Source organism: Temnothorax longispinosus, chromosome 3 (assembly GCF_030848805.1).
Source record: "Temnothorax longispinosus isolate EJ_2023e chromosome 3, Tlon_JGU_v1, whole genome shotgun sequence".
NCBI lineage: Eukaryota > Metazoa > Arthropoda > Insecta > Hymenoptera > Formicidae > Temnothorax > Temnothorax longispinosus.
The window spans coordinates 4,555,785-4,577,943 of NC_092360.1; the positions used below are offsets into that span (position 1 = coordinate 4,555,785).

Sequence of the window (22,159 nt, forward strand, 5' to 3'; positions counted from 1 at the left end):
ATTCATCCAAAGTGAAACTAACATCGTGTACGCATCGAATGAATTATTGCTCGATTACTGCAGCCTAATTATCGATAATTAAATGACTCATAAAATTCGGTCATAATCAGCAAATATAGTCGCAAATTGTCACCGAGCAATTAAATTAAATTAATTCTCGCATTAATTTTGGTACAAGTTGTATTCGTACTTTCCGCGCAATTTAATTGCACGAGATTGAATTATATATCACATTCGATGGTATTGCTAAATGTTTATTTAGTTGTATGATACGATTTAAGATGTTCGATTAAGCGAGATAGCAAGGCGAGGAGGCCGTGGTGAATCGCGAGATGAAATAAGAGGGTCAGCGTGTATGGGATAAGTGGTGGCGCGCATACATACGCGTTGAATAATAAAGCACGTAGGTACTGTCCGGCCCTTTTTTACATCTCCGTTTGCCACTTTACGCACCGCACGATGTTATCTCGTCGTTCTTACATCACGAATGTAGGCTGTGGCCTCAAATTTAAGCTTCCATCTCGAGGCGCTACAATTATCTTTCCATGCCGACAAGGTCACCGCATTGTCCACTCGAAGATGCAGTCGATGCAGCAGTTTTATCATGCCACAAGGCTAACGTCGCGGCGTCGCGTCCGTTCACTACAATTAAATAACGGACAATGCGTTTTTTGTAGTACTACAACGTATGTACCTCGCGTAAAATTGGATGAAAAATTCATCGCACAAAGTTGCGTGTTTTGTTTGTGCTTTCGTGAGTTAAGAAGATCGCCGGCACGGCTCGGCCTATAATTTGCATGTTTTTTTTTCGGCGAGAACGGCTAATTGATATGCAGTTTGCTTAAATGATGCACTTCGTCTTTTCGACGCAAGACATAAATCAAGGCCGAAATAAAAAAAATCACACGTTCGCAGTAATCTTCAACGATTGCCGCTTGGTCGTAAAAGCGTTAGCTTCGTGTTTTGGGCCGCCGCTGAAGGATCTTTCGGCGAGATGCAACGCGTGCTCGCAACGGATTCCCCGTGTTTTTGCATATCTTTCACGTCGAATCAGTTTGTAAATTTTCATTTTTGTCACGAGTGAACATTTAATTGCTAATTCGTAATTTGCAGAATCAACATTAATAGAGACAGAGGACTCGGCTCTATCTTGAATCTTTAGGAGCGTTTAAGAACCGTTACGCAGTCGACTAAACCGCCGGAGCTAAATGCCTTTTATGATCGATCTCTTATGAGGATTTTGGTGCAGTCTGATATTTTTAGCGGATTACGCGCATAATTTTCTTCATAAACTGGTTTGCATAACACACATATATTTATAATGTTTATTTTCCTGCGAGCGAGCACATCGTGAGATAACGTTAAATTTATCGACCCTATCGTTAGCTATTATTAATGAGATGCGGATACTATATGTATAAACGGCTTATCGTGATTGCTCATTACGGAAACGTATACTGTCATTCGATCGTGAATCATAAATTTCGTTTAACCGGAATTTTCTCGGTCCACGTGGATTGTTTGTAGTACGAGATAGAGTTTCTGGACGGCAATGAAATTTAACAATGGCATTGCGGTACTGCTCAAATTTAATTTAAAGGCAGCGAGTCCATTGTACGCGCGAGAATGTATAAATAGACTCGGCATGCGAGCCCACGCATCAGCTTTATGCCACCGAAGATCCCGTCCTCGTCGCGAAACGAATTTACATTTATAGCCATAGGTAAAAAGACGATTGAAGTTATTTCAATTTTCCCCTCTTAAACGACTTCTTACGTAAGTTCGTTCTTCAACGCTCATTTTGCATCACAAAGTGAATCTGTTTACGTCGTAAAAAAATTGCGCTCACTCCAATAATTTTTTTTGCCGACATGCAGTTGATTACTGTTAAAAACAATTTATCCTTTATCCTTATTAAATCAAATTATTATAATCTTTTTAGACTTGAAATATTTTGTTTAATTTTACAAAAGTGAAGAATTGTTTATAGTGAGTATATGCATATATGAACAATGGAGAAACTTTAAATTGAAGCCTTACCTCGAAAGAGGGCTTTGTCAAAAATATTGAAATATAATCAGCGATAAGAAGGTATTTTAAGAATAAAATTAACAGAGAATAAAAAAAGGATAAATTGTTTTTAACAGTAGTACTAATATATAAAGCTTCCATTAAATTTTCTTCTGGAATTCAAGAAGAAATAAATTAATTTATAAATATAAAATAAAAAATATCAGATTTTATGTAAATATTAAACTAGGAAAATATAAATGTAAAAAAAAATATAATTTAATTACGCACTAAATATCATCCTGCGATGTATGTGTGATAACTATTTAATATAAAGACAGTGTGTATATATATATCACTGCAGATTATGGAAGACACCGGTTGATAGAATCACCGCGGCAGAGAAGTTCTTAATGGCCGGTACTCGGTGACGGTAATGTCGTTCGAGGCCCGTTTTATTGCCGTTTGCGCCAGTCCAGGATCGAGGTGAGGACATTGTTCGAACGTCTGGGAATCTCTCATGATTGTCGTGCTCTCCGTAATAGCCGCGTATTCAAATACCGGCCTACCGCTTGTATACGTTTGCCCGGATTGTTGAGTAACGAAATGGAAAAAAAGGAAGTAGGATCCCGATGTCGTTCGCGTAATATCGCTTGACACTGCCATGTTCCGTTCGGTTTTGCAAGGATGGGATGGAATTGAAGAGAAAAACGGAGTCATTATACGTATGGCTTGTGTATTAAACCATATCTGACTCGATATCTCTGGCTCTATTCAACTCTACATTTAATTGCTTTTTCACACATAATGAGGTCACTTTTTCATACATAAAATAATATACGATTACGTAAATTGATGAAAACGAACGAAATTTTAGCGGTTTTATGCAAAATCCGATTTCAATTCTCGACGCGCTGACTATGAATGCGACTCTTATTATCACGATCTCTTATTATTAGTTGTAGCTCTGAATTTATTTTCCTCTGATCGATCTCGTATAAGTAGCCAATCTATTTCGCGGCGAGGGAAAGATCTACGTCCGGAAGATCTTACTCGTTATACTCGCGTAGATTTACCTCTTCAAATTTTCTGGCCGCGCAGTCGTACAAATTATCGTTATTCCCATAGGCGAAAGGAGGAGATCCAGCGCGTATTATTTACAATTACTTTCGTGCGATGCGCGATGTTCGCGCCCGTCGTAATTTGCGATTTATCGCGTACGGATAGTCATGGGTGCGTCGGCGCACGTACGAAGCCGATTCTAACAAATTGCCGATAGCGAGGCAGAGATGGATCGGACAACAGCACGAGCAACGGAGTAAGGGAGAGGAAAATAATGGGCCACGGGACAAGAGCGGCCTGCCGCTCTCGGCCGCATTGGTTTCACATAACTGTTAACGGCGTTGTCGGTCGGTCTATATCGAGATCGGCATCGCTCGGCGGCAACAAAAATCACCGCGTCCCGCACTCGACTTACCTGTTATCAATTAACTGTTAATGTACGTACGCTCGGTAGCGCGTCCATTGCGTGTGTTATCGACGCAAGCTGTGCGCTATGAATAATGCATCGCTGGTATATATCTCGTGTGCCACTTAGTCGAATATTCTGACTCGCGTCTTTATTCTCCGAGAGAGATTTTTGACGAGAGAGAAATAAAATTAAATCAACTTTGCGAAATCTGATTTTAGTTTTCATCGAGGAATATTCTTTTTTTTCTCCAATTGCGATATTCACAGCGACTACAATTTGTAAGAGCTTTAATTTGTAATAGCTATTTTTGGCACTTAATAATTAAATATCTCAGATATGTTTGTACAGAGGAGATTTCGTAACTAATGTGAATGTCGCGTGATTCGACATCCGCCACTTTTGCGTTTGCATTATGGTGGCTTTCGTTGTTTTGACCAGTTCAACGTAAACATATTTATCGGGGTCTCTCGTGTCTTGCGTATCGGATAATCTCACGTGTTCTCTATCCTTCGAATGGGCGCAGTCGCGCGCGCCTGGAGGCACGTAAATTTATGAACGAGGAAACGGCAGGGATGACGCAGGAACATAGCTTTTGCAACGTCTGCTTTCTTGGGCGGCAAAACGAACCGTTCGGTGATATAAGGACGAGCGTGGGCGATTCGCTCTTGCGCGGAATCGCAAGCGCAGCTTCAGAACTGGTCTCGAAACGAATTAGACGACCAACGCATTTTCGCGCGGAACCTTATGAAGAGCGCGAATTTATGGGCGTGACTTTGTGTCCCTTTTAATTGCGTTACGTAAGATTTTCTCGGTGTCAATCTGCAATGGTTACGCGTGTAAGAAAATATGCGAGCGTGATCCATAATTACAAGTATTTTAGTAAATTCTAGTGCTGTCAGTTACTATCTGAATTCATGGTTATTAATTAGCTACTAAAGTTGCGGGAAATAATCCAAAAGAATATCTAGATAATGTCCAAAAAATCTGTATATCTAAATCTTACAAAGTATAATATTGGTGATTAATTGATTTCTTAATAATTTTTATAAAAATATCGAGGCATGTACAAATATATGGTATAAGGCACTAAAAATAGTAAGAGATAAATATTTATGTATTAATGTATTCTATTAATTAATTTGAGTTATTATCATATTTTACTTTTGCAAAATGTGCACACTTGTCAGACGATAAACGTACGTCGACAAATTATCGGACAACTTCCGCGGTCATACTCGTGAGCGTTCAATTGTTTTCATTCAAATGAAAACCTCTCCGTGTCTTCGCCTATATTACTATTCAATATTCCTGTTCGCAGATTGCTGCGCACGCGACACCGTGTCTGCATTTCACAGGAACTCTGTAATTACCGGGAGCGAGGGACGCAGGCGCCAGGAGTACGAATCGAGATTTCGTCGACGACGTTGGACGCACGGCCGAGCCAACCGAGAAAAAACCGAGAGAGTTAACGTTTCGATTAGTGTTAGGATTTTTTTCAATATTTAGAATCCAAATACTGCGAACGTTGAAATTCCGTTTGTAAACTTTTAAAAACAGTTATAAATTAACGTGAAATGTTCATTTTACAATATTATCTAGAGAAGAAGACAGGAATACGAGATTCTGTTTTCAACTTATAAAACTATATTCATCAAATTAATTTTATAGATTGATTAAATGCTTTAAATTTTGCGAATTATAAATTTACGTAAACCATCGCACCATTTTAAATTTTTCCAAAAAATATTGTATGTTTTTCTATAACTTCTTCAATGGTTAATTATTGTGTTTATGTGTTATACTGCATTTATATTGTTTGAGTAGGAAATTGGAAGTTGCATGTTACTTGATGTTTGCTAAGTTCTATCTTATTTCACATTCAAACTGGTTTTTAAAGATTATTATTGACGCAATTTGGCATACGATTAGATTATCATGTCGGGAATATTAATAGAAATGGTTTATAAACGCTCTCGTTCTCCTCTGGAAAATACCGATCGCGCGTCACTCATAAATATTCAGAAGCAGCACTGCTCGGAATACCATAACAATACACCGCATCCTGGCGTCGTGACGACGAACGGGAAGAGAGAAAATCGTAAATCGCTTTACCTTATACGTCATGCCACGACCTTGAAGCCGAGGGTGACAGCGGTTCCTGTACTTCCGTTGACTCGCGGCACTTTTCCACCTTTGCTCATAAGGCAATCCGAACGAAAAAGAGAGATAAAAGGAATAAAAAAGGAAGAGAAGAGGAAAGGGAGAAAGTCAGACTACGCCGGGGGAGGGGTGGTGAAAGAAAGGGTGATGGATGTAGAGGAAACACACTTGTTTTACAACAACACACTATCTTCACACTCGTGATCACTCTCCCTCTTTCCCCTCGTGGAAGGGACCCTTCCACGTGCGCGAGACGTCGGCCCTTACGAGGATACGAGATACTGGAACGTCCGCACGAACATTCCGCCGAGCCGTACCGGATCGTTCCTCAACGATAATACATCCAGGATCCCAACCGGAAGCCTCTCGTTTCTTGCACCTCGTGGTACCGCAACCACGTGCTCGGATAACGGTTTCGATCGTTCCCGCTCCGGCGAATGTACGACGCGTGTCCCTTTTTTTAGTATATCACACACCGCACCAGACAGCCTTCCGTTTTCTCAGAGAGACAGTTCTCTCCTCTCTCTCTCTCCTTATTCTTTCTGACTAGAGTTCGTTCTGGTCTCGTGCTCCGATCAGACGCCAAAGGGCGACAATCGACCTTAATAACGGTTCCCTCGTGGTGATTGTTCTACAGGATGATCGATTCCTGTGGGATCACACTGTCAATCCTCGGTGCCGAGCCCGGATGTGTATCGAAACGCGCGAGTATCGTGTCGACAGGACAGTCGAGTCCTGACTGTTGATTTCTCTCACGGGAGGAGCGACGGAAGGAGCCAACCACGTTGCTCACCACCGTCCGGCGATCGTTTGGTACCCGTGCTCCGTTGTCCAGGTCCTCTCTCGAGGCGTGTGATATCTCCCTCCCCTCCCCCTTCCCCTCTCTCTATCTCTCTCTTTCCTTTGCGCCGCGGACGAGGCGGAATATCAGCGAGAAACCGTGAGCGCTCTCGGAGGAGATTCGTGAGACGCGACGAGAGCGGAGTGGTCCGTACGGTGGTGAGTAAGCCGTGTGCCGATGTGTGAAGCGGGCGATGCCGCGTACGAACGTCTTGCGCACACACCGTACAACCGCGACGTACACAAACACGCGAGTACGTACCGTCGTGGGTACCGTCGATTGGGCGGGGAGACTGAATCCGTAGGCTGCGGTACGGGTAGGTTAGTAAGTAGGTAGGTAGGTAGGTAGGTAGGTGAGCCACACACCGGGGAAACACACCGAAGAGACGTCCGCACACGCGGGGTAGGGTGGGAGGGGAAACCGCGCCGTTTGTGTGCGAGCGCGCGCGCGTGTATACGTATATTGAAGCGCCCGTTCCCTGTGTGTGTGAGAACGCACGCGGAGAAATATAGCGAAGGAGCTCCCCTGCGTGTTAACCGTGAGAGACGTCGGTAAGGTAAGTGCTCTCCTCTCTTTCAGCTCCGGAGTAGCACCACGCCGGCACGCGACCTGCCCTCCCCCTTCTCCTCCTTCTGCCCCCCTCCTTCTCCCTTCGCTCTCATTGTGTTCCTTTTCCTACTTCATCGGCGAAGGACGTCTCTCCCTCTAGCTAACGTTTCCTCCTAGCTAGGTTCCTCCGGCACTCTTCTGACTGTCCTTCCCACTCCCCGTGCGCCCCGATCTGGACCCCGAAGAGAGGAGGTGGATGGTGTTGGTGCACCACTCCCACCCGATGGTCACCGACACACCGGAATCCTCCCAGCCAGCCGACGTGCTCTCGCAGGAGCGAGAAGGAGAGAACGGGTAAAAAAGAGTAAGAAGAAGAGAGGGAGAGAGAGAGAGAGAGAGAGAGAGGTAGGCAGGAAGGAGGGATGGGACGAAGAGTATCGAACACAGTCACTATCTCTTCTCTATCGTTACTCGCGATGCAACCTCCCAGGCAACTAATTCACCTTTGCAACTGTATCGACACCCTACCGCTCCATCGCTCGCGAATATATTCGTTCTTTCGGTTGCCTCCTCTTTTTTTCTTCATCCGCATTCGTCTCGATAAAACTTGAGCGATTTATAATAAGATTAAAGGACAAAATACATACAGATACATACATACATACAAATATTTAATCATTTATATTTTTAGACAATTATAATTTTTAGCAATTGTTAGACAATTTCATATTTTGATATTTTCTTCACATGGTATTAAGAATACTCGAATCTCATATTCAGGCAATGTAAATTTTACATTGTATAAAAAAATGGATTAGTGTCGAGAATTTTTGTTGATGTGTGTGTGCTTAATTATCTCATTTGAGTATCCGTTAATTTTATTTAAATTTTGCTTGAGTGATATCAAAAGATTGTCTTTAAATTTTAATTCGTGATGTCACAACTAACAAATATCAGCGAATAATGATCTACCAGTGAAGTTATCTCTGTTAAGGTAGAATCGGCTCCGAATTTATGGCACTGTCTGTGGATAAAGGACATTCGATAGGCCTGAGACTCCTCTTGCATTGTATCGTTAGCTTCCAAGTATATTTCTTTGGTTTGATTACGCGTTTTACTTCGTTGTCCTGTCGTCGCGTTATCTATTGACTTCCTGCTCAGTCCGCTGCGTTTCGATTTTGGTATTGTCGGTATTTCCATTTCCATTGACGTAAGCTTACCATTAAAGATGGAAACCGTTTTTCATCGTTCATCATCGCAGTACTAGCGGTATTCCCGTTTCGTTCTTCACCTCCTGACGCTAATTCACTTCTGGAATTGTGTAGTAGTACCCCACCACGTGATACTTTGCTCCGGTACTCTCCAGTTTTCCACGATGACGATCTGGTTGTCCTAGGACCGGATCAGCTCGTTACCGTATCGTACCCTGCTTGGTTTAAATGCCTTCAACTCTTTCTCTTCGATCAGTGTCGTAACTCTGGAAGTCTTTGGTGAAATACCGAGATTGATAAAAAATAATGATTATTCCAAACTAATGCTATGATTAGAATTGACTCTGCACAGTAAAAATATTTAGAGATTAATATACAATATGTATGGTAAAAAGTTGCGATAAAAACTTTATAGCCCGAATAAAGTTATAAGGTATGATTAATAAATTATAATTTATAAAAGATGTTTCTTGACGGTTCGACCAGTTTATCGGTAGTAATCGCTGTATTATCCTATGTTTATGGAATTTTTTTGAAATTTTGTTTTAATCGCGCGATCGTGCAATTCTGTCATGAGAGCGCAGTAAATCAAGATTTTATGCAAATGAGAGTATTAATGACCTGATTAATCTTACTAAGTTATTCATCTTCGTTCCGTCATACTTCGGGGAAACATTTTTTACACATTTTTCATGCTATTTAGCTTCGTCATATTTGTCACAAAACTTTTCCTATAAAGCAAGATTTTTCTATTTAAAATAAAGAGTGGAAATGTTTTACTACAGATAAAAAAAAAGGTAAAACAATTACAATCTATAATTTTAATGTTATAATTTATTTTGAATTTTTTCGATTTTAATTTTACGAGGTTGATTTCTTGTCATTGATCACGGAATAGATTCTTGCTAATTGTGATGCTCGCGTTCTTCTAGAATTTTTCTTGAAATATACTTTCTCGATTTCTATAATATATAATTTAATCAGATTAACTCAGAGTAACTTTTCAAGCTTCTGCATTCACTCATTCTAGTCACTTCTATACATCATTGCTACGGCGTACTTGACGGCAACTTTATTCAAGTTGCAACTTTCTGGGTCAATCTCTAGTTAGCTTCTTAGCTTTAGGTTGCCCGAGAAACCAAGCACGGCGAGTAAATCGAGGAGGCCGGTGTATACGCCCCGAGACCTTAGATCATCGGATCCTCGTGGATCTCCACGCTCCGCCTTGTTGCGCAACTGTCGGTGATCTCGGGCACAACGGTCCTGACACAGTTACCTGGTCAGGGCGTTACGACGGGATTAAAAAGAACGAAGAGAGGGAAAAAAAGAAGAGGAAGAAGCGGAGAAACGTGAGCCGCTCTCGGAGAGCCTTCCCCGGTTTCACGGTTTGATGACTTTTTTTGCGACCTCTTGTTGCCGGACAAAAAGACGCTCTCTGATCCCTTGCCGCGGCTTTTCTCCGTTAAATGTCGTGCCGTTTCGTCGGCGATTCTCTCTCTCTCTCGCCGGCGACGTGTTGCAACCTGCACAAATTTTGGCCTTCAACTCGGCACGCGGCCGCCGTCATCATGTCGTTGATGACGTTAAAAGCCGGCCCCGCTCGCACAACGTCACAATGCTCGAATGTCGCTTTGAATGACCGCCGTTACAACGAATTGCACCGACAATGGATCTTCTTGCGATTTTGCATAGTCACAAAATCGCGCATAATGTAGCCGTACCTTCGTCGCATTCTCTCGTAAAAAAAAGAAAAAGGAGTAACCGATTTACCATTTATCAGAATCTTTTGTTGTGTCACGCGTATTGTATCGATTTTCTGCGTTCGAAATTTATTCGCGACGTTCATTCGCGCCCGGTTCGTTGCTCAACGAGGCCTCCGGAGAGAACCGGATGAACGACGGAGGTTCACCGTGTTGGTGTCACTTCAGGGTCGTCGATCGTGATATTTGAGGCTTATGGAGGCGGGTCGGAATTCGCGACCGCGTCGCGACGGATTCTCCTCCCCTCCCCTCTTGCTCCCCGTTGAGGCATTCTATTCTCATACGACGACACCTCTTCACCACAGGGTTGACGGCGTGCATGCACGCGGGCACGCACACCACGGCGCTCGCCGCGGAACCCATCATTAAACGCCTACGCGGACGAATATCGGCGAGGACGGCACGACATGATGTCGCTGATGGTGTCGTGCATGTCGCGATAAAGGCCGCGACAAACGCACGCGGAATAGCCGTCGCCCCAGTAAGAACGTCGTTGACAATGGCGTGCGCGCACCGGAAGCCTCGCTCACCGCCGCGCCAGTCGCGGTGAAAGTTAATCATCCTAAACGCTCTTATCCCGAGAGATTAGCCCCATCATCCGGGATCCACCGAGCGAGGATCGCTCCAGCGTCTCGTTACGTTACCAACCTGGGAGTGTTGTTACGTCGGAAATTTTCTATTTCTAGAAATATTTGTAAAAAGCGAACCTCGAGATGCGATACAATAAGGATTGAATAGAGCAGCACGAAAAATTACATTAAAAATTATATATTAGAAAAATAGTTGAAAAAATATCAGTATTTTATGTGTATTTTATCATTTAAATGCATTTTTAAAAAATAATTTTCACGTAAAACATATCGTGCAATAAACGTATAATACACGATCAAATCTAGAAATGAGCCCTGGGCACTAGGATAATTCTTGTAGCAGCAGATTTAAGGCTTTATTGTAGCGAGCAACTTAAATCTCGATGTGCTAATAGAGATATCGTAACGCCTTCTCGACTTTCATCGACTATGGGGCATCTCGACGGCCGCAAACTCGTCTTTATTGTCGATGCTCGAATCCTGTTCGAATCCTCGTCAGCTCGTTGTAATTTTCGTGCCAATTTACTTCCCGTGGGCGCAACGCTGTAACCGGCTTGCTTTAAATCTTACTTTAACGACGTTCCAGATAAGTTAAAAGTACAAAGATCTCACTTGGTTCGTCCGGGCATTGTTGGTGAAATCCTGCCACTTGCACAATTTTCGATCTAAATTCTACCGATGCTTCCAGGGAAATTACGAAAAGACGAGGGCGAAGAGAGAAGCTTTGTGCAAAATTCAATCGTAATATTATTAATGTTCGCAATAATATCTATACAAATCCTAAAGCTGAATATAATCTCGGTATATATTAATTATCAAAAGAATGCGTACAATGGACATCGTATGTTTTGTCTTTCTTTCTTTTTGCGCTATTCGTTATTCGTTATTGATACCAGGCTGCTTGCTTCCGCATTGCAGCAAAATATAATTTAATATTTTTAAATTCAATTTCTAATAAAATTCTTTCCTCGAGATATATCGTTTTTTGATGTGTAAAATCGTGTTTGCCGCAGTAAGGATACGCGAAACAGCGCATCTCTAAGCTGGCGAGCGCGAGGATTCGTCCGCGTGTGTTCGACGAGCAAGTGCATTTATTATGCACCGCGGTAAGATATTGACGCGGAAGGGGCGACGCGATTTCTGTTCTCTCTGGATTGGTCACCACACCGTCGCGTTTTCAGTGGGAGGAGCGCGTTGTGTACGAACGCTGCACGGCCGCGCGTAGAGCGAAAATGCATAATGCATGCCTACGTAACTGTCAGCGATACAGCGGGCGTCCGCGGGCGGCTTCGTTACACCTCTTCGCGTTACGCGGCACGCAATCACGCTTCTTTGTGCGATTCGCGCGCGCACGGATTGTACTTCTGGCGGCCGGATGATGAATCGAGGCATGTCCACCGATTCGATAAGGATCTCGGAACTGGACGGGAATGACCCGCAAAATGTTTACCGCATGCTTACTAACTATTTATTTCAAGACGACACTTTTGTGTTTCTTTCTTCTCTCTCTCTCTCTCTCTCTCTCTCTCTCTCTCTCTGCGAAAATAAATTTATAGAGCAAATCAGAAACGTTGCTTTGCCAATAAATAATTAACAATAAAGATGTTTTATTCGATCTAACTGGCCATCTTTATTAATTATAATCGTCACGACGTTTCGACTATTGCATTGGTTTAGATTTATAGACCATTAACATTTCGGCAGTTATCGAGCGTGTTTATGAATGTACATATATTTGAATAATATTAATGCGGGAACTGTGAGTTACAAAATACTTGATCGCGCGAAATAATTTGTGTACGTCGAACTTTGTGTATGATAATTACTATTCACGGAACGCTGTAATTCTCAATAAAACAATTAATGACAGATCCCTCTAAAGTGTTTCTATTTTAATTATCGTTACGCGATTATGTATTTTAAAAATCATTTACTAGAAATTCTGCCGAGAGCAGAAATCGAGCCCCTCTACTGCTGACCGTATGAGAACTCGGTTGAAATTTTTTTATCAAATCATGACAACCGCTAATAATCTCGGGACACGCGTTAACATCGCTCTAATATGGTAATATGGAATCTGACGAACAAGCACGAGTGAGATCCCGACTGGTGAATCATTAAAGAATGTTCACTGTTTCGCTGACGGACGTTTATTGCCAGGTGCGCGAGGATACTTTTGGACTTGTTATGAGCTCCGACTTTGAACGTTGCACTCTCGACAAAACGTCGACTACCACTCGCAGGAAGTACGTCGGACGGAATTCCATTGTTAATTTACATATAAAACGCATTGTCTTAGCCTACATAATGGGACAGGTCTTCGTCCTAGGTCTTCGTCCTAGAAGGTACGAAGAAATCTTCCCTCGTCATTACGGAATGACATTATCATGTCACTCATTCTCAGATGCTTCTAGAACGCCGACCAAAGTATAGTCGTCGTATTTTAATTACTTTGTATTCTTACATGAGATAAACTTGATTGTAAATTCATATATTGTGATCGGGGACGAATTGGACGTTTAATAAATAAATAAATATTTTTTTTTATTATTACGACGTCATTGCTATTGATTTGGATCATCAAGCATTTGCGAGCTGTGATTTGTCATTTAGATCACTCGATATCTTCGGCATACGATGGTCAGTCCGGAGGGATCCTTGGAAACCTCATGACGCAACTGGAGTTAGCTAGATACCTTCGGTATATTCACTCACCTCACGCACATCTAATCTGCCGATCATGTTTGGTAATTATTTTTTTCTTTCTCCCACTCTCCTCCTTTTCGCGATCATAAGTGGGTCGGCAGCAAATTCATTTTCCATTCTCTCTTAGATGTTTAAATAGAAAATAATAAATAAGTAGTCTAAATAGATATTGCGTTGATATGCTTAAATAATACATATCATTACGATATTGTACTTTAATAGAATAGCTTTTATATTTAATATTTAACTCTCATTAAATTTACAAACAACTAGCGGGCACTGATTGATCAATACGTCACATTAGCAATGTATAAAATAACAGATCGTTCTTTAGTTGACGTAATAGAAGAACAATTATGGAATAATTAACTCTAAATCGAATTTGCATGTCAAAGGATAATTTTGAAATAACCTTTTAAGTAAACGATAATTTTTTATGCTAATGAGCTAATGTTAAAATATTGATTACTATATGGAATATTTATATGTTTTTTTAATAAATGAAATAACATATGCCTATTTTTTATATCGTGTATTATCACAAAAGAAACATTTTTTTCTCAAATTATCTACCGTCTCGTGTAACCTATCCTTCATTTTAATCATAACTAGGCCAATGACCAGATTTCTCTCCTCATCGGAACTGTTCCTCCCTCTCTTTACTCGGCCTCCTCAATGATTTCGATCCTCCTCAATGATTACGAATCGACTGTAATTATTGCGATATCTAGTTTGCAGGCGATTCGGTATTTAGGATGACGTCAACTCTGGTAATGTCGATGTCGGTTTGCCGTTTTGATCGACTAATTTGTACCATGTACAAGCGTGCTCTATTTCCACTATACCGAATACCTATGAATTCTCTGTCAAAATAGAAATAAATAGAATTCTGAACGAGCAATAATTACGAATGTTTTTCTTTACAAAATATGCACTATTAAGTTTTTATAAAAATTGTTACAATTTTTTATTTTCTATAAAACTATCCCATCACTTATAGAGAAAAAATTGTCAAAAGAGAAGTTTACAATTTATCGTACTTAAATGTGTTAAATACGTTAAAAATATAATAATTGTTAAATAATACATGAACAATAATGCGAATATGATAGAGAGAAAGAAAGAAAGCTTTGTGTTAGAAACAAGGGGATTGAATTGTTTATTCACGTTTCACGACGTATATAAACGCGCGAATATAATTACCGCGTCCGTAATTATCCGCCAAATCACGTATTGTTTTTCTCATTGACGTATTGTGAACTCAACCCAACGGATCGTGGGCACGTGTATTGTTGACGGAGATGCTCGTGGATAATTGCCGCACTTTAGCAGGTTACACTCCCAAGCAAAGCGGAGTAATTATCTGATAATTTCCACACATTTCAGCATATATTTTTCCCAACGCACCTACCGTACGATCAACGTTCATCGATATCGGCGATATATTATGAAATATTGCTAATCAAAATCAAAACTTTGAAATAAATAATAGTATTTAAAAAATATTACAATATTATTAATCTATTTAACAAAAGGCTCATAAGATTAAAAATCAATCAAGAAAAAGGAGCGTCGAGCCGTAACAAGGTGTTAGTGTTAAAAATTCTGTATTAATTCAAATAATAATAATATAGAATTTTTAACACTAACACCTTTGTTACGGCTCCGACGCTCCTTTTTTCTTGATTGCAATTATTAATCTATCTTATCGTTACTTTAGATTTGATATCTTTCTGCATCTTGCAAGAGCTGAAAGACGCAAAAATATTCTCTAATATACATTCGACCACATAATTTCGTTCTACTACCGTGTGCTATTCAATATCATGATTATTTTAATCTTAACTATACAAATTGGTCTTCTTACCACGCACATACGCAGACGCGAAAATCGCGAATGTTTGCTGCCAACTCGGTCAGAGTCGTGAGTGCAAAGGGTTAATGCGCGAGCAGAGTCGAGCTTGGGGAGATCCCCATTTACAAAGATAGAGGCGGTAATTCGCGGCGTTTTGTTCCCGGTGATTATGCTCTTACACGCCCGCCGGAGCGCATCCGCGCCTTGCGCCGCGTGCATATATATACGAGTGCCCGCGCGCCCGGTCGCTCGCGTGAGCGCCGGTGTGTGTCTCGGGTTGCTTCATTCCATTCGCGATATTCCACATTCTTCCCACACGTGTAAGAACACATCGGTAGGTACACGGTGCCCGAGATGCCTGACGCTGATACGACCTGCTGGGTCGCGCCGCCGCTATACCGCGCCGCGCCATTTATGGGGGGGCCAAGAGAACATCGGAACCGTTTACGGGGCACACACCGGGATGCGTCCCACCGGGAGGTTCCTCTTCGTCGCGCTCGCCCGAGAAGCGAATCCTTGCCGCGTCACTGCCGCAACTTTCGGCGTAATGAAACAGTGTATACATTGTTACAGATATAAAATGTCTAAATTCTTTGACATAGAATCGAATTTCTATTTCATTTAAAATTGCAATATTTCCTTTTCGATGATTGAATTTCGTTATTAACTGTGCGCCGTAATTCGATATATACGTAGTGTAAAACGAGAACTTCCGTAAATCCTCACGAGAGCCTCTATATAAGTAAAGTATATATAGTAAGCTATATAAGGAAATTACAAAGGCCGCCGGCAAACTCTGAGAATATGCAGCGCGGGAGGGAAAGCCGTGTGCAAAGTCAAGGCAGAGATTTATCCTATATGAAGGTGTGCGCTCGCAGGAATTTTTGGGAAGGGCGAGGATCACGTTGCCAAGTATACAGCTGAATATACGTGCGAGCTGCGAATTTCGAGAATTCGCGGTCGTCTAACCGCAACGAGATACCTAGGTGATTGAAACGAGGGGTGGAGGAGAGGGGGAGGGAAGGCGCAGCACCGTCTATGGTGTTTCTCAATGGGCGGTAAATGCACCGACGGATAGTTGCAGGGGCCCGCGATGCGATTGTGGGAGGTGGGAGACACGTGAGATACGGTTTAACGTTCTCATAGTTCTGCATCTCCTTCTCCTCCTGTTCCACCGCGCGGCGTTCGTGGGCGTAAGGAAAGGGTTTTATCGTCATTTTAATGCACGACGGACGTACGCGAGCCGCATAATTAGCCTCGCCCCCGATTCGCAACTAAATCAAATTGAAATTATGATTGTAAATAGCTTCATTAGGACACGTGAGTAAAATCGAAACGGCGTTCCCATAAAATATGTCTCACGCACCGAGAATGAATGATCGCCGTTTTGTCCGGATCTTTCTGACGCTACGGTGTTAATACACGTCGATGATACACGCGGAATGATCAAGTCGTGCGTATTTTCATAATTATAACAACAATATCAATGTTAGATATTAGATATTAAAAGTGTTCTGCAGTCGGGTGTTAAAAATCAAGTTTAGTCTTTAATATAGTCTTTTAAGATAAAACTTAAAATTTATTTTCCTTTTCTCTTTCGCTTTTTATTACTATGTAACATTATAATCAGCAATTCTTAATCACGTATAGATAATATTATTTTTACGTTGAGACCGTTGCAAATTTGCATACAAATTGCCGAAGATAATTTGCAAAACGCGGAATAAAAGACAAAATCGCCAGACGATGTTTGTGCAAAGTCATGTCGCGGTAATAAGGCATATTCGTTACACTACATTAGCATTAGTGAGGTAAGTAACGCGTGATAGCAATAGCGACTGATTACCAATAGGGACGCCAATCGACGCTTGCTGCATGTAAAATATCTTCGCGACGAACGAACCATGAAAACGGCGAATGGTCGCGGAGATGCGCACAAAATTCTACACAGGGATAGTAAACTTGCCAGGGAATCCAGGTGTGCCAGTGCGAAAGTAGTGACCCATTATCGCACCTGCGGGGGAAGTCACCGACGAAGATCGTCTCAGTCGAGTAACTAAGAAATATTTCAAAAGACCTTAATAGGAGAAACGCGTCCATAAACAAGATTTTCACGCGAGCACGCGACAATTATTTTTGTTCTGAAATCATACAACACACACAAACATTGATACATGTATTACGACTTAGAAATGATCGACGTGCAACATTTGCAAAATGCAAGTAGTACATTCGTCAAGCAAGAAATTTACAAAACAATCCGATAAAACTCTTTCGCGAATTTATTTCGCGCTGCTAATCAATTATGGCATAATTGCATTTTGTAATATACTGGAAATGTAAGTACACAACTTTGCGTATTTTTTAAAATTAGTATCATCGGGTATAATAATTTTTCTCATATTGTATATCAATTAGTTCCAGCGATAGAATAGAAATTCCAATAATAAGTAGAAATTTAATTAACTGATAGGATCGTCAAAGTTCGTTAATGATTCTTTTTACGAGCTGAATCAATCTTTATGAAATTGCACGCGATGCTTTCGATGTCGACATTGCTTCATATCTCATCCCGTCACTTCATCAATGAAGCGCGTCTATCGTGTATCGGCATTACCCACGTATATAATCACAATCTCCGTCGACTTATTCACTTTCACTCGTTTCATTCACTCTCCGGCGCTCTATTCGGATATGTCTTCGAACGAAAGCCAGTGGCAATTCTCTGTCCACCGCTGATCATCTTTCCGCTTCAAAGAATCAATCCAATAATACCGTAAACTGCGCGCGGCACTTCCCTTTCCTGCGTAAATTTCTTAAGAAGAAATTAAGAGTAGAAAAAGAAAGTCACAGAGAGTTCTTCGAGGTACTCTAAGCAATTTGCTTTACAACCGTCACTTTTTTTATAAAGTGAGACACGATACTGTAAATTGTAATGGAATCTTCAACGTAATAAAAGCCACAAAATAGAAGAAATCTATAGAATTAATCCGTGCCAAAGTGCACAATCATTTTTGTCAAAATTTTTAAAGAAACAGATCGTCATGGCATTCAGAATTCATGGATTTTAGGCCACGGTTTTACAGCAGTCCAAATTTCAAGCAAGAAGAAGAAACAAAAAAAGAAGAAAAATAATGAGCGCTCCACTTTTACTCCGCTCTTCGTGAGTCCCATCGCCTATCCGCGCGGCGTTTTTCCACGGATAGCCGACGGCGAGCCGTCGCTAATCACGCGTACGCGTGTGCAGCGTGCTCGCTCACGGACGGGAGTGCACGCGTGCGTTTCGCGCGCGAGTCTCTTTCAACGGGCGCAGCGTGAGCAACGGGAGCGGAGCGCGCCGCTCGTCAGAGTGGGGTTCACAGACGTCGGGCCGCGCCGCGCCGGTGGAAGTTTAACTCTTCGGTTTTACTTTCTAAGATCTTTTCCCTCCCCGCGCGCCCGCGCCACGCCTCTCTTCCTGGATACTCGCGATACTGTCGTACGTTCCGACGAGAACGTACACCTACTCTCGCGAGGGCAGACTGCAAAAATCGCTTCTCCCTTCCCCGCCCGTACCCTCGTACCCGGCATCCTTTCACGAAATTCGTTCTGCTCCTTTTTTCCTTTCGCGGCAGACGAAGCCGGACGCTCGGTCGACGACAGGCGAGAGATAGGTTTCTGCCTTTTTGCTCATTGTCAGCGACGTCGCGGTTTACGAATCTCTACGAGTTTTTATTATCCCCACGTCATATTTGCAGCCTTTGCGTCGCAATGTAGAATAAATTTTAGTTCCAAGGACAATAACAAGCGTATTATATAAATAACTTTGCAAGAAAGTGATCGTGCAATTTTTGTTTGTTCCGTATCGCTAGCAGATATTTCTCTCGTCTGTCGATATCCTGCACAATTTCGCGTTGTGAGATCCTTTAAAATGTCATTTTTATTCAGTCTCATCTTTTGCTGGGAGATCTTTTCGAAATTTTATTTTAAATGATAAAGCGATATATCGGAAACCGTGGTTTGGTCCCTCTTCGCGCGTCTCGCTGCGACGATGCGCGATGCAGCGACCGCTGTTTTCCTTTCGACGTCACTTTAAATTCGTTCACGCGCACGTACGCGAGGCTCCACGCGTGCAACGGCTTACGGTGCGCGGAGTAGACCACGCCAGGGTGGGGTCCTCTCGCATCCGACTTGGCGTTTTCAGTTTCACTTTCTAAGTCGTCGTTTCCCCGTCGTTCCTCTCTCCCACTTGAGGCCACCTTGCGGGAGCGATCTGGGCTCCGGAGTAGTCAGCCACCCCACGCCCTGCTATTCGCTCGACGCCGCTCGCGGATGCAAGGATCGAGAGAGAGATCCACGGCTGTTCCCTCGATCGAGCGGCTCGATCGACGCGATCGTTCCCGTTACGCGAGAAATACGTAGATTCGAGGATCGTATCTCCGAATTAATCTATATTTTTATGAACTCCGCGCTTTTTCTTTATTTAGCTAACGAGGGTGATCCTCTTCCTCGAATTTACTAATAGCAATAGAGGTTTTTATTCTATACAACAGTACAAAATTTTTTTACCGTTTTATCATTATAACTTGAAACAATAAATCTGAAATTAAGTTATATATAATTTTCTAGCCTATAGAGAAGAGTTAATTTTCTTTAAAGATAACTTGTTTGGGATTATTTAAGCTCCTTAAATATCATTTGGGATCATCTGTGCTCCTTAAATATCATTTACACTTTACTTAAATATATTATCATACTTATATGATAATAAATTGAAAGTAATTTATGTAAATTGTTTAATAATACATTTGTTGAACAAAAGATAAAGATTTACGTCACGAGATTTATTGCCAAATTACATACTTAACGTTTCTTTCGTGACAACGTCTTATTTAACGACAAAGTACCGTTTTCGTGTACTAATTTTCGGCTTGCGTTGCTCTCACGATGACGGCGAGTGTGGGTGCGAAATGTGAAATCGTTCGCCAGAAGCTCTCGAGGTGTCCGGACTCGAGGGCGCCGGATTCGAAGTTATTATCTGTGCGAGGGCCGAGTGTTTTCTCGGAGAGATTTATTCCTGAATTCGTTGGTGAATTTAATTGGACCGGGGCCGCAAGGGCGGCATTGCCGCGATCCTCGTTGTGGTTTTCGAGACTTTCTTCGTACTCGACGCAGCAAGGAGCGAAACTGAATTTTACGAAATAGATTTACTTTATAGCACACTAGCACAGCGATTTTTTTAACAGACAAAAGCATATAACTATATTTTTCTGTGTATTAGTGCGTAGACTTGATTTAACCCTAAGTTTGAATTTCTACAGGGTTTTATCATAGTTTCTTTGTACAATAAATCTCGCGGAATTAACTGCGAGAAAGTCGTTGCTGCATACGCGTTTGGTAATGGCGATAAATTAAGGTTTGGCGGCGAATAAGGACGGTGTTAATTGTTGCTGTCGTTGTTATCGGCACTTCTCCAACGACAAAAATGCAATGTCGACGCGCCGTACACGGTGCAGCCCACAACGCTTGTGGGTTGTAATTATAATTAATCGTACATGCTTTCATTTTGCTCGTGCGAACGATGGTACGCGCGAAAAATCTTAACGAGCTACCGGCGAACGTTTTAGTTAACTGTGAGCCCGGGAGATTTAATTATCATTCGGCAGCGCGTGCGTAAAATAATGCGCAAGGACTTATATGTCGTGTCGTGTATACAGCCGAAAGCACGCGTTTTTTAATAAAAACAAAACGGTTATTCAAATAAATGACAAAAACGAATTGTGCACAATGAGTAATGCGATAATTGATTAACTATAATACTTTTATAAATACGAGATTGAACTATAAAAAACTGATAGATTCACGATACGGTTAAGTGTCTGTTAAGTGTAACAAGGAACAGTTAGTTATAGGCATCTCAGTTTATTTTTCATCTACTTCACGGAAAGCAGGTTCGGCAGATGAACTTTTATACAATGACAGCTGAAAAGTGCAGGTCAGAAACAGGTTCTTTTAAACCGGAAATGCGTCTCTATTAAGCGATCTTGCGGATCGGTTAATTTCCTGCGCTTCAATTAAACCGCTTACCCGCGCAGAAACTTTATGTTGGAAAACAAAATGCAAATCCGACGAGCGCCAGTGCGTATGCCTGGCGAGAGCGTAAACGCGGACAGTATATTAGCAATTAAATGTGACGTCGGGATTGGACACGTAACGCGTTCAAGTCCTTTTAAATTCGCCGCCGTGTCCGAAGTGGAATTCGGTATTTTGATCCAAACACAGTAACTCAAAACAAATTGATCTAAAGCACCGTGAAAGCCGCAAATCCGGTTTACCGTTATCATTACACGTCCGTTCGGTCTCTATACATCCCTCGGCGACCCGCGGACCGAAATTCGCCACGACAAAAAGTTTCGTTTTCTTGCGTCGCGATTAAAGCATTTCACAGGCGTTTCGTATTAATCGCGTCCGGCCGTAGCCAGCGGTAGATTTCTGAAATCATCCGCTTCCTTTTTCCCGTCACAGTTTAATCAACAGTTTCCTCAGTCGCATAATGGACGCGCGCCGGATAAAACAAGCTGAGAAAAGAGAGAAAGAGGGACATCCCTCTGGCGCTCCTTCCATAATCGGACGTTTCACTGAAGCGCGGAAGACAAATGAAATATATAACGGCGAATTAGATTAAATTCGCCACAGTGTTTATAAATCGCAAGAATCTAAATAAAATTCTGCGTTAAATAATAATCATATCTTAATTTCGTTTTTTGATGAAACATATATTATGCATGCGTATGGGCATATTGCCTAAACTCTCATATAATTTATAGTATATTTTGTATATGGCAGATTTGTTTTGTACATTTTGTATCAATAGTTTGATTCAAAGGCACGCTCGACACGGAGAATTGGAGGCCACATCTTATACGGTTGCGAGTACCATGAAGAGCCTCAACCTCTGTGCCGAATTCCCGGAGAGGGCGAAGCGTGAGAACACCTCTCTCTTCCTCCACATCGTGCGTTTCTCTCG

The 22,159-nt window shown here is 41.9% G+C and overlaps 1 protein-coding gene across 2 annotated transcripts in view; it reads right to left on the reverse strand.

Annotated features, from left to right (window-relative positions):
• LOC139809607 (uncharacterized) overlaps positions 1–22,159 on the reverse strand; it is a 92,013-nt gene that overhangs the window by 28,867 nt on the left and 40,987 nt on the right. Inside the window, exon 1 of one of the 2 annotated variants that reach the window (XM_071772614.1) lies at positions 5,594–6,505. The exons of the other annotated variant lie outside the window; for it this stretch is intronic. The gene's annotated coding sequence lies outside the window, so the exon portion shown is untranslated. Of the gene's footprint in view, positions 1–5,593; positions 6,506–22,159 lie in introns of those variants that run through there. 2 annotated transcript variants of the gene reach the window in all.